General features: G+C 44.4%; 1 pseudogene; it reads left to right on the top strand.

Annotated features, from left to right (window-relative positions):
* The first annotated feature begins 4,752 nt into the window (after positions 1-4,752).
* Positions 4,753-5,070, top strand: LOC118628828 (annotated as a pseudogene).
* The last annotated feature ends 9,211 nt before the right edge of the window (positions 5,071-14,281 follow it).

The raw sequence follows: 14,281 nt of genomic DNA, 5'->3' as shown, positions 1-14,281 counted from the left end.
GCCCTGTCCAGAGGAAGGGTTGTGCATGACCCCACAGCCTGAAGGGCCTGGAAAGAGTATAGGGTCTGGTCCTGGTCTGACTGTCCAGGGCTGTAATGTACAGGTTAATTCTAGACCTCAGGTTGTGGGAAAGGGAATCATGTTGCATGAGAAGGTGTAAACAATGTAAACACTCGAGGAGCCTGTTTCTTGCCAGGTTACCAGTGCCAGAGAAAGAAATGGGGACGTGGGTTTCCCTCTTGAATTCCAGAAACATAGGCTCTCAGGGCATGGAGTGTAAGCACCTGAGAGATGAGCAGACCTGGGGCTGCAGCATCTCTGCCCTACTTGGCTCTGGAAGAACCCTGTCTGCAGATAATCTCAACTCTGTGTTCACCAGCAGCAACGGTGGCTAATGTTGACTGAGCTTGTACCATGTGCCTGGTGCTGTTCTATGCACTTAACAAGTCTTAACTTCTTCAATTCATAGTCATACCCTAAGACAGCACTGGATAAGGTTTCCAACCCCAACACACTTTTTACAGACAATTTGATGCTCAGAGAAAGGTAGTAACCAACACAAGGTCACTGGGAAGGCTGGTTAAAAGCCAAGTTTGACTACAATCTTGGCTCCTGCTTGCTAGCCCAAGGTAGCTCTTGCCCAAGTATACATTAGAGACTCAATAAATGTTTGATGAAGATGTTTGATCACTGCCATGTAATGGAAAGACAGCTATTCTAGTTCAGTTCTACTCCAACTCCTGTGTGTCCTTAAGAGAGTTTTTTCCTTCTTTAGCCTCAGTTTCCCCTACTGAAAGCAGAGGTGATAAGTGAAGACCCATAGATTTAGATACTTGGATGTGAGGAGGATCTTGGATTTCCATTTCTACAAACACTTGCCTTTCATGGTTCATGACTTGCTGGGGGAGGCCCCATCTGCAACCATACCTCTGGGTCTCCCAGCCCTTCCCCCAACCTATCCCCAGAACCTCTAAGTGCACTCCAGAGAGAAACACCTGGGTACAGCACAGCTCCATCACTTTCGAGACAGAGAGAAGTTCATTTTCCTGGTGGGCAGCTGCCTGATCCTGGGGATGGTATGTGGTGTGTCCATGGTGCCACCTGGCTATTCTACCTGACTGGGGGAATGGCTCCGACAGCCTCAGTTCAATGTGTATGACTTCCTCTCCTCATCACTCAAGCCAGCCCAGGTATCAACTCCAGCTGCTGCCAGCCCCAAATGGAGTCACCTGAGTGCCCAATTCCTCCCCTGTGCAGAAACAGAGCCCAGTAGTCACCTATTCCTTTCCATTCAGAGTTTGTCCCCCTAAAACTACCCCCATATCTGTCCCACCTGGGCCCCTTCCCTTACCTGGGCCAATGTCCTGAGAGGCAGGGTCTGTACAGTTCCAGCTACACTGTTCTCTTTCTCCAGGATTCTCCAGATCTTTCTTAGCTTCCTGTCTCTTGTAGCCATCTCAACAGAGCAGGACCCTCCCCCATTAGGCCCAGGTTGGGTAGGATTGGGATTAGGGTCTTCTTCAGGCCCTCAGAGTAGTCTGTGTCTCTAAGTCTGTATCCAACAAAGACACTCACTGATCCTTGGGGTGCAAAGAAAGGCTCAGGACCAAAGGCAGGATGGCTGAGCTTTAGCCCTTTCTCAGACTGCTGAGACCTGTGGGATAAGCTCCTGCCCCTTTTGGGGGGCTCAGTTTCGCAATTTATGGAATGAGGAAATGGACCCTTCAATCTGCAATCACCTAACTACAATATTTTGCCCTTATAGACTGCTTGGGAATCTAGTTTCATTCCTGCATCTGATTTGATCCTCCTAACAACCTATTTCCATTTACAAATGAGAAGGCTTAATTCCCCAAGGGACTAGAATTGCCCAAGGTCACACAGTAAGTCAGAGGCAGAGCCTGGGCTAGAGCCTGTGAATCCTGAACCATCTCTGGTCTTTCTATTATACTAGGACTCTGGCTGTGTGACTTTCTCTGACCCGTTGCCCAATCTGCAACAGGACTGCTGGTAGGGTCAAATTCAAAGAAGCAATGAAGAGGGTTGTGCTTTGCAAACCATAAGAGATAGGACAACAGTAAAAGACGAAACGTTTCGTTTCTAATTCTGTTATCTCGGCTAAGGCGCCCCCAGGTGTCCATCCCGAGTCACTCTGTTTGCGCAGGCGCCCTTTGGTGTTTACAGAGGCCGCGAGGTCCGGCATTTGCGCCTGCGCCTCCAGCCAGGAGCTGCCCTAGGGTCCTCTCCGACACCGCAAGCTGTAGGATGCTGCCCTGAGTACTTTGTTGAGCTCCCTGGGGCCGGTCAGCTTCGCTTCAGTTGAGGCAGCTCGATAGCTCCGGAGTGGCAGAGATCTGAGAATGGCAGGAAAAGGCACAGCGCGGTCTCTAGCCTCCTCCTCTCCCGGGACTTCGGCACCTCCGCCACGGCTTCACTAAACCTCGGGTGCCAATTCTGGCGCCCCCTCACAACAGACATGGCGGCCGCAGTGCATTGGACAGAATGGCCCACGCATTGCCTCATGGGAGCCTTAGTTCAGAGCTAGAACTTTATGGAGTTGGAACGCTGTAAAAACTACATTTCCCAAAAGCCCAAGAGACAGACACTCAGAAGGGCCCGGAGCATGGTGGGAGATAGAGTTTTGGGACCATACCGGGTTTGTGCTGTCAGGGAAACTGGTTGAAGCAATTGAACAACGTCTGGTCTTGGGTTTGTGTGTTCAAGGTATGCATGAGTTACACAGTAGCTATCAAAGGAGGAGAGTAACGTTGTTAGGGCTGAATTTATTTTTATTTATTTTATTTTTTTTCCTCACCCGAGGACATTTTTCCACTTTTCGTTCAGGTAGAGTGGGAGGGAGAGAGAGGAACAGAGAGAGAGAGAGAAACATCGATGTGAAAGGAACACATCGAGTGGTTGCCACCCGCACAACCGACCAGGGCCGGGGACAAACTGCAACCGAGGTACATGCCCTTAGCGGGAACCGAACCCAGGTCTCTCAGGACCGCAGGTCGACGCTCTAACCGCTGAGCCAAACCGGCCAGGGCAGGGCTGAGTTTAGCAAGAATGCTAGTCACTACTTGTATGCACCTTCCACAGGGCTTTCACCCCCATAACTTCTTGGAGACTCCACTCAGCAGGTGTCAACATCGCCAAGGACTCAGTTCTCTTGACTGCTGTTGAATAGAACTTTTTGTGGCGATCAAAATGTTCTCTATCTGCACTAATACAGTAGAGACTAGCCTATAGCTACAGAACACTTGACATGTGGCTAAGTGCCATGGAGGAATAAAAAATTTTTTATTTAGCCCTGGCCGGTTTGGCTCAGCAGTTGGAGCGTTGGCCTGCGGTCCAGAGAGACTCTGGTTCAGTTCCCGCTAAGGGCACGTTCCTTGGTTGCAGCTTGTCCCCGGCCCTGGTTGGTTGTGTGGGTGGCAGCCACTGGATGTGTCCCTTTCACGTCGATGTCTCTCTCTCTTCCTCCTACTCTGTCTGAACAAAAAATGGAAAAATGTCCTTGAGTGAAGATTAAAAAAAATATATATTTAATTGATTTTATTCTTTAATAATTTAAATTTAATTAATCACTTTTAATTAAATTTAAATAGCTACCTGTGGCTAATGTCTACCCTATTAGACAGCGGTGCAGTACACTAGACTTCTTAGAGTCCAACATCAACAGTCATATTCCTGCTTTGTGAGACTTACACTTCAGTTTTCTTCCTGCCTAATCGCTACTTAAAAAAAAACACCAAAAAAAAAACAAAAAACCCCAAAAACATGTTTTCATTAATTTTTTAGAGAGAGAGAAGGAAGAGAGAAATAGAAACATTGATGTGAGAGAGAAACACCGATCGGCTACCTCTTGCACGCCCCCTACACCAGGACCTCTCAGTCCATGGGAAGACACTCAATCCACTGAGACACACTGGCTGGGCTACTCACTACTCTTTTAAAATTTTTTAAAATTAAATATATTGGAGTGATGTTGGTTAATAGAATCATATAGGTTTCAAGTGTACATTTCTATTATACAAGATCTGTATATTGCACTGTGTGCCCACCACCCAAAGTCAAACCATTGTCTGTCACCATATATTAGGCCCTACTCACTACTCTTTTTGTTTTTTAAATACCTTCATTGATTTGAGGGGGGGGGGGGAGAGAGAGAGAAACATTAATTGATTGCCTTCTCCAACCAAGGATCAAACCTGAACCCTGGCCATGTGCCCTGACTAGGAATCGAACTGGCGACCTTATGGTACACGGGATGAGGTTCAACCAACTAAGCCACCATCAGCCAGGCCCCATTCACTACTCTTAATCTTTGCAGATTCCTTAGCTGTAAATTTTTTCCAAGACATACTGCAGTTATAAAATGTCATAACATGTCCTCCATTGAGTGACTACTTCTTTCTTACTCACTGAGTAACTTTGTTTTCTAAAATCATAGACTATCAAAAACTTTGCTATTTGAAATTATATAAGAGTGAAACTCCTACCTGGAGGATTTAAGTCACTAAACAGACAGGGTTTACAACCCAGTAGCAGAGATTCAGATAAGACTTCTGAACATAATATTCCACATTTATCTTAACTTTATTCTTTCCAAGCAAACAGAACTCTTGGTTCATTTAGCAGTCTAGACCTGATGTTGGCCTTTTTACACACAGCTGTTTGCTTTGAGACATCAAAATATTGCTTTATTTAAATGTCACCTAGATTTTCCGTGCCAATAGAGCTCTTGCAAACATGGTGAACTGTCCTGAAACCTGCTAGACTTTCTGTAAAAAGTGTGGCAAACATCAATGCCACAAAGTAACACAGTACATGAAGGGCAAGGATTCTCTGTATGTGCAGGGAAAGTGGTGTTATGACAGGAAGTAGAGTGGCTGTGGTGAGCAGACTAAGCCAATTTTCCACAAAAAGGCTAAAACTACAAAGATTGTGCTGAGGCTGGAATGCAGTGAGCCCAACTGCCGCTCTAAGAGAATACTGGCTATTAAGTGATGCAAGCATTTTGAACTGGGAGGAGATAAGAAGAGACAGGGCCAAATATTCCAATTCTAAGCTTCTTATTTTGTTTTACTATGTGACAATAAAATCTTGAGCATAAAAATTTAATTAATTAATGTCACCTAATCTTCACCTTTCTCTTAAATACTATAACAACTCTCTTGTGTTCAGTAGGACATCACATGGTTCCTCTGGTGCGTTGCCTTCCTCATTGCAGTGGGTCAATAAACCTGACTTTGTTGGACTGTGGGTTTGTCCCTGGTGATCTTTGGCTGATTGGGTTAGGACACCCTAGAATACTGGTGTCTTCCAGATTCATTCACAGGCCCTCTCTTCACTCCACATACTCTCTTTGGATGATCTAATTCAGTTTCATATGCTGATGTTTCCCCAGCTTCCAGCTCAGGACTTTCTGCCACCTCTGGGACACCTTCTGGTTGATTCACAGGTTCCTTAAACTTAGTGTGTTCAGCCCTGGCCAGTTTGGCTCAGCAGTTAGAGCGTCAGCCCACGGACCGTAGAGTCCAGGTTCGGTTCCCGCTAAGGGCACGTACCTTGGTTGCAGTTTGTCCCCAGCCCCTGTTGGGGTCATGTGGGGGCAGCCACTCAATGTTTCTCTCTCACATCGATGTTTCACTCTCACTCTTCTTCCCTCTCTCCCTCCCGCTCTATCTGAAGATAAATGCAAAAATGTCCTCGGGTGAGGATAAAAATAAATAAAAAAGTTAAGAAGTATTCCTGGTTCTTAAAAAACAAAAACAAAAAAACAATGTGTTCAAAACTGAACTTTTTTGGGGTAGGGGTAGGGCAACCACTCTTCACTGCTGCATTCCAAATAAGAATGAGGCACTAACCACCTCTAATCATAAGATGGGTGGGGACACTCCTCACCTGGGCCAGGTATCACTTCATCCACTGTCCTCAGACTGCATCACACTGATTCATACATACATCATATGAATCTATAGGCCAGTGTCCTAAAACCTTAGGAAGTTGGGAGGAGTAGGGGGCAATGGCAGGTAGAAACTAAACCTGAATTTTTCTGTTGCTTAACCTTGGCCCTTCAACCAAAGGGTGGGACCTCAAGGAGAAGGCTGCAGCGGTTTTCTCTTACCCATCTGAAACCAAACACTCTTCTACATCTCGAGAATTTAACTTTCTCGTGAAGAACACTTTTGCTACGTCATTGCACTCCACTCTGCTACATCTCACCTACCAAAGAAGTTTGCATTCCTCTTATTCACATAGCTTTGACCTAACTTCTTAGGAAATAAAAAGGGGCACTCGTCCCCTTTTCTGCCGATGTCAAAGTATTTTTCACCCTGGCTGGTTTGGCTCAGCAGTTAGAGCGTCAGCCCGCAGACCAGAGAGGCCCAGGTTCAGTTCCCACTAAGGGCACATACTTCAATTGCAGTTTGTCCCTGGCCCCGGTTGGGGTCGTCAGGGTGGCAACCACTCGATATGTCTCTCTCACATCAATGTTTCTCTCTCTCTCTTCCTCCCTCTCTCCCTCCCACTCTATATCTCAAGATAAAATGCAAAAATGTCCTCGGGTGAGGATTAAATAAATATTTTTAAAAAACATTTTTCACATTACCCTATATTGAATGATGCCCAAATCACAGGTTTCTTCCCTGGGTGGGTGTAGTTTCAGTTCACCCCATCGCAAAGTTGTTTTTCCCTTTAAAGCAACAGTCAATAGTAAGTGCATGTGACATGTAAGGAAGATCAGTGGTCCCAATACTGACCTTTTCACACTTTTAAACCATCTAATTTTTAGTTCTATATCATTTAATTTATAATCTTTGGTGGACCATTGGTTACAAACACAAACAACTAATTAAAGAAGGCATAAAAAAAACAAACCTGTAAATTGGCCTCAAGATGATTGTCACCTCACTAGACTCTTGCATTTACCCAATCAAAACTGATACACAGCACATCCAGATGTCACTAAGACAGCAAAGCATGGCTAGAAAAAAAATGTGATAATCATATCCCGTTTGGCTTTTTAGGTACTGAGAATAAAAGCTAACCCACTCCCACAGGTGTCATTTGTGAAAACTGTTTGCCTGAACCTTTCAGATAATAAATTAGAAACAAAAAATAAACTTGTTGGATTTTGAGAAGTATCAGAAAGTGTTTCAGACATATATTTCCATTGTTATGACACACAGATATAGCTCCTTTGCATTTAATTAAATTCTATCTTGTGGATGTACCATGATACATGTAACCACCGATCCTGTCACACACTATAGTACAACTTCTGGTTCCAAGGGTGTGTGTGTGTGTGTGTGAGAGAGAGAGAGAGAGAGAGAGAGAGAGAGAGAGAGAGAGAGAGAGGGCCAAAGTGCCCTTCCAAAAAGTAAGACCTATTTATACTCCCATGAGCAGGAATGATGGACTTCATTTCCCCACACCCTAACCAACAATAAATATTACTTAATTTCATAATGTTTTCCAATCTGATGAGTAAAAAAATGACCTCTCATTTGTACTTACACTTCACTAGTACTGCATAATTTTATTTTTTGTGGGCCATTTGTTTCCTTTTTTTTTTTATCCTCACTCGAGGACATTTTTCCATTTTTTATTCAGATAGAGCGGGAGGGAGGGAGAGAGAGAGAGAGAGAGAGAGAGAGAGAGAGAGAGAGAGAGAGAAACATCCATGTGAAAGGGACACATCAAGTGGCTGCCACCCACATGACCCAACCAGGGCTGGGGACAAACCGCAACCGAAGTACATGCCCTTAGCGGGAACTGACCCCGGGTCTCTGGACCGCAGGCCGACACTAACCGCCAAGCCAAACCGGCCAGGGCTGTTTTCTTCTTTTGATAAAAGTCATTGCCCATTTTCATATGGGGCTTTCTGTTCTTTAGTTGACTTGTAGAAGTTCTTTATATCTTCTGGATTTTACTAATTGGCTATATAGTAGTCCCTCCTTATCCGAGGGGATACAATCCAAGACCTCCAATGAATGCCTGAAACTAGATAGTACCAAATTCAAATATTCTATGTTTTTCCCCATATACATACACATCTGTGACCAAGTTTACAGCTTCTGCTTGGCATATGCAAATTGCCACCATCACTATTCTTGTACTTTGGGGACACTATGAAGTAAAATAAGGGTTATTTGAACATGAGCACTGTGATACCTTGACAGTTGATCTGATAACCAAGACAGCTACTAACTGACTAATGGGCAGGGAGCATATATAGCATGGATACCCTGGACAAATAATGATTCACATCCATGGAGAAAGAGTGGGAAGGCTTGGGATTTACTCATGCTACTCAAAGGGTGTGTAATTTAAAACTTAGAAATAGTTTATTTCTGGAACTTTTCATTTAATATTTTCAGGTAACTGAAGGCATGGAAAGCAAAACTGTGGATGGGTGACTGCTGTATAGGTTGCATTTTCTCTTCATCTACTGCCTCTTTCTTTTTTTAAAAACACATGTCTTTTTTGTTTTCTTTTTATAGAGAGAGGAAGGGAGAGAGAGATAGAAACATTGATGTGAGAGAGAAACATCAATTGGCTGCCTCCCACATGCCCCCTACTAGGGATCAAGCCCGCAACCTGGGCATGTGCCCTGACCAGGAATCGAACTGGGACTTCTCAGTCCATGGGAAAATGCTCAATCCACATCTGCTGGGCTCTTTTTTTAAAAATTCTCACTTGTGGATATTTTTCCATTGCTTTTTAGAGAGAGTGCAAGGGAGGAAGGGAGGGAGGAAGAGAGAGAGAGAGAAACATTGATGTGAGAGAGACACATGGATTGGTTGCCACCCATACTACCCTGACCAGGGTTCGAACCTGCAACCCAGATATGTGCCCTTGACTGGAATCCAACCCATGACCCTTCAGTCCTTGGGCCGACACTAACCACTGAGCCAAACAGGCCAGGGCTACTGCCTCTCTTTTTACTTTGTATATGGTGTCTTTTTCTTATTTTGAGTGAGTTTTTGTTATTGTGGTGGTAAAATATATGTAACATAAAATTGACATTTTAACCATTTTTAAGTGTACAATTCAGTGGCATTAATTACATTCACAATGTTATGTAATCATCCCCACTATTTCCAAAACTCTTACATCAGCCAACAGAAATTCTGAAAACATTGAGCAATTACTTCTCATTTCTTCCTCCTCCCAGCCCCTGGTACCTTCAGTCTACTTTCTGTTTCTATGAATTTTCCTATTCTATATATTTCATAAAGTGGAACAATACAACATTTGTCTTATTGTCTGGCTTATTTCACATAGCATATGTTTTCAAGGTTCATACATATTGTTACATGTATCAAAATTTCATTTTTTTTTTTTTGGTATGTGTCCCTAGCAGGAACTGAACCCGGGACTCTCTGGTCCGCAGGCTGATGCTCCAACTGCTGAGCCAAACTGGCCAGGGAAAAATTTCATTATTTTTTGTGGCTGAATAATATTGTTTATCCATTCATCTGTTGATGGACAGTTGAGTTGTTTCCATCTTTTGACTATTGTGAATAATGTTATGATGAGTTTGAGTATACAATTATCTGTTCAAGTCCTTGTTTTCAACTCTTTCTTTTCAATCCTCACATGAGGAGATGCTGAGAGAGAGATAGAGAGAGAGAAACATTTATTAGTTGCTTTCCATATGTGCCCCCACTGGGGGACCAAACCCCACAACCCAACTATGTGACCTGACAGAATCGAACCAACAACCTTTTGGTGCATAGAACGACAGTCAACCAACTGAGCTACTCTGATGGGGCTCTGCTTTCAATTCTTGTGGATATACACCTAGGAGTGGAAATGCTGGGTCATATGGTAGTCCTATATTTAGCCTTTTGAGAAACCATCAGACTGTTCTGTACAGCAGTTGTACCATGTTACAGTCCCACTAACAATGCACAAAGGTTCTAATTTCTCCACATCTCCCACATAACACTTGTTATTTTCCATAAAATATGTTTGGTTGTATATGCATACATACTCATAGAAGGATACACGCTAAATTATTAATGGTGGTGATTCTAGAGAAGGAGACTGGGAAATTAGTGTGTGTTGGCAACAATGATATGTTCACACCCATATTTCTCTTCCAGGGAACATAGTAAGCTTACATTTCCCCACCTTCCTAGGAGATGTGATCTCACCAATGGGAATGTGGGCAGAGGAGTGTGTCACTTCAGCTCCAAGATAATTAAGTGTCAGTGTGAATCTTTTCCCCAGTCCCCCAACTCCCAACCTCTCTCCCACCTGAGCGGTTGGGATAAAAGAACTTTGAGATGACAAAGACACTGAGTGGAAGCCTCTTGGATCTGAGTTACTGCTGGAGGAGAAGAGCATACCAACATTGTCTACCCCACCCTGTGATATGCATTAAGCCACTGAGATATGAAGGTTTATTTGGTACCACATGTGGTAGATTAAAGATGGCCAAAAATTCTTTGATACTCCTTTCATCGAAAGCTGGGGTCTCTGATTCCTGTCCTTGAATCTGTGCTGGACTGTGACTGTTTTGATCAATGGAATGTTTGTTTTGGACACTGCCTCTCAGAATGTAGTCACCGTGCTCTGAGAAACCTAAGCCACTTGGAGGGGCCACATGGAGGCAATTTGGTTTTCAGTTCTAATTCTTCTTCTGCTAACTGCCTGCCAGCCAAACAAGCGAGCCGTCATTAGCAACCAGCCCAGCTGAGTCAGTCTTCAGATGACTCCAGTCCTGGTGTGACTGCAACCACATAAGAGACTCAAAGTGAGAATCACCCAGCTGAACTCAGCCAACACTCAGAATCATGAGAGATAGTAAAAAATAGTTGCATTAAGTAATCAATAACAAAAATACCACAGAACAGCTTGTCCTATCCTGACCAGTATGAAGGTGCGAGGCAAAGAGCCTCCCTCACTCTTGTGCTTTTGAATTTTGGCTGTGTGCATGTAATTTATTTTTCAATCAAAAATAGCTACAATTTTGAACTCTAAACTGAAAATGGGTTTTGTATATTTTTGATACTACAGCAACAGCAATAAATATTTACTAATCATCTACTCAGTTGGTGCCAGGGTCCATTATAGGTACTGAAGAAAAAGCTGTGATCAAGGTTGACTTGATGCCAGCTCTCCTGAAACTTCCAGCCTGGGAGGAGAGATGAGTCATAAACAACTAAACAAACACAGAAACAAGGTCCTTTCGAGGAGTGTTAAGTGCTCTGAAAGGAAGAGCAACTAGATGATGTTGTGGACACTGACTGGGATGGGGCTTTTTCAGACTGGGTGAACAGGAAAGGTCTTCTGAAAGAGGGGGTAGTGCCAGCCCCTAAAAGTTTTAGAGGAAAAGCACCAGGAATAGGGGCCAATCAGGGTGGTGCTGCCACAATGGGACTGAGTTTGGCAGTGATTTTAGTATTGCGAACAAGGCATTATTCACAGAGTAGAAACAGGTAAGGTCAGAAATATAAGCAGGAACCAGATCAAGCAGGGTCTTGAAGTCCACAAAAAAGGGGTTGTGGTTTGCTTTGAATATGCTGGAAAGCCTTAGGAGGGTTTTAAGTAAGAATAACATAGGCTGATTTAGCCTGGCCGGTGTGGCTCAGCGGATTGAGCATCCTGCCATGGGCTGAGAGGTCCCGGTTCAATTCCCAGTCAGGGCACATGCCCAGGTTTCAGGCTCTATTCCCCCAGTGTGGGGCGTGCAGGAAGCAGCCAATCAGTTTTTCTCTCTCACATCGATGTTTTTATCTCTCTCTCTAAAAAACAATAAAATCAATGAAAACATACTAAAAAAAAGAATAACATAACCTGATTTAGGGTTTTAAACAATCACCCTGGCTGCTGAGAGATGCCTAACCCGTGTGCAAGTTTCAAACTATGTTCTAAAGTACCTTCGGTCTCTAAATCATGATATAATCTTTTTTTTTTTTTTTTAATCCTCACCCGAGGACATCTTTCCATTTTTTGTTCAGGTAGAGTGGGAGGGAGAGAGAGGAACAGAGAGAGAGAGAGAAACATCGATGTGAAAGGAACACATCGAGTGGCTGCCACCCGCACAACCGACCAGGGCCGGGGACAAACTGCAACCGAGGTACATGCCCTTAGCAGGAACCGAACCCGGGTCTCTCAGGACCGCAGGCCGATGCTCTAACCGCTGAGCAAAACCGGCCAGGGCTCATTTTTTATATTTATTGGTGATAGAATCTTTTTCTAACATAATTAAAGACAAATGAAATATCATGCTAAATGTGAAAAATAGAAATTTGTCTTCACGTATTATGAATATTATCTAAAATTGTATTTATTTATTTGGTAAAATTTTACTTTAAGTGAACGTTATAATACAATCTTTCATAGTCCAAAGACGGAAGGTTTTTTTTCCCCTTTATTGATTTTAGAGAGAGAGGAAGTGAGAGATAGAAACATTGATGAGAGAGGACATCGATTGGCCACCTCCTGCATGCCCTCCACTGGGGATCAGGCCCACAACCTGGGCATGTGCCCTGACCGGGAATTGAACCGGTGACCTCTTGGTGCATGGGTTGATGCTCAACCACTGAGCCACACCGGCTGGACAAGACAGAAGATATATATATTTTTTTATCCTCACCCGAGGACATTTTTCCACTTTTTGTTCAGATAGAGTGGGAGAGAGAGAGAAGGAGAGAGAGAGAGAGAGAGAGAGAGAGAGAGAGAGAGAGAGAAAGGAAGAGAAACATCGATGGGAAAGGGACACATTGAGTGGTTGCTACCCGCATGACCCAACCAGGGCCAGGAACAAACTGCAACCAAGGTACGTGCCCTTAGCGGGAACCCAACCCGGGTCTCTCTGGACCGCAGGCTTATGCTCTAACCGCTGAGCCAAACCAGCCAGGGCTACAGAAGATATTTTAAATCAAAATAGTTATTGCATACTATTCAAAAATGACAAAATTATTTAAAATTTCCTAGGAATGTTTTGTGAGTCAAAAAAGGGTTAGGAACCCTTGATCCCAATGTGATTCCTCACCTGAGAAAAATAGCAGCTTTGTACCTCACAACTAGGCAGAGCCCTGTTAACATACCCTCAAGGCCCACAGCCCCAGTTCCTTTGATGGTATCCCCTTGAGTCAGTCCTAAATGAAATTCATCACTGTTGTCAGTTGGCTATAGGTCTTCATGGGTCCAGTGTTTTTCTCCTGAACATGCCATTTAGTGAGTTACCACCTACCACCCACTCCTTCAATAGACAGGAGCTTGGGCTGACACTGAGGACAGAGAAGCCTTAACTCAGTGCAGGGGCAGGAGGAGGTGACCCAGGAACAGCAGCCAGGCCAACTAGAGGGGAAGGCGTTTCAAAAAAACATGTGCAAAGGAAATGAGTCAAAGATGGGGGCACTGAGCTCAGTTCATTGTGGCTTCAAAGCAGAGCAGGGTATACTCTCCTGGGGTATCACTGGCATTTACTGCTTTCCAAGTCCTGTGACCGATCACCTGCATCTCAACAAACCTGTCACCTCCAAGGCCGGCCTGACTCCCCAACATCACCCAATTTCTCTTATTTCCTAGGGATGAACAGGTCTGCATTCACTCACAGAGAGCAGGGCTTGCTGGGGCCTTACACAGTGTATCCCAGGATAAGCCTGGGCCCAGTGAATTCCTCCTTCTAATTCTTCACACCAGCCTGTGTCTGCAGAGCTCTGGACAGGGGTCTTGCAGGAGATAATTTTATTATAACTCCCTGCAGCCCAGGATTTACTGTCAAGTGTACCTGGAAGAGATGTTGCTGCTCCTCCAGAGGCCAACCAAATAAAGTGAACCATTAGTTGAGCCCTGAATCAGGAAAGTAGGCTGCTGACCAGCTCAGCCACTTATCACTCTGGGCCAGAGGTTTGCTGGATGAAATCAGCTGCATCCTTTTAACTCTCAGGGACCTAAATTTTCTGCGACAAATTGGACCCCTAAACCTCACTCCCCACAAGGGCAGTTCTGCCTCCTGTCCTTTCAGGCCCGAATCCGCTGAGAGTTTTTATGTCATCGAACTTTTGCACTTGTTCTTGCTGCCCGGAGTCCTTTTCTCTTTCTTCTTAGTCAACTCCTATTTCATCCCTCTCAACCCAACTCAAATGCCATCATCTCCAGTAAGCTGGGCCTCTTCCCCTCGGTTCCTTCCTCCCCTGTGCTTTATCTCGCTGCCATTGTTTTTGCCTTGTGTCTCTGTCGCCTCTCCTCACAGATCCTCAGTGCCTTGACGGCAGGGGCCAGGTGTGAGCAGGTCACCAGGTCCCGACCACAAAGC

The sequence above is a fragment of the Molossus molossus genome, unplaced genomic scaffold, assembly GCF_014108415.1.
Source record: "Molossus molossus isolate mMolMol1 unplaced genomic scaffold, mMolMol1.p scaffold_m16_p_13, whole genome shotgun sequence".
NCBI classification, from domain to species: domain Eukaryota; kingdom Metazoa; phylum Chordata; class Mammalia; order Chiroptera; family Molossidae; genus Molossus; species Molossus molossus.
The sequence above is the reverse complement of the archived record's forward strand: the minus strand, read 5'-3'. Positions and strand labels throughout refer to the sequence as shown.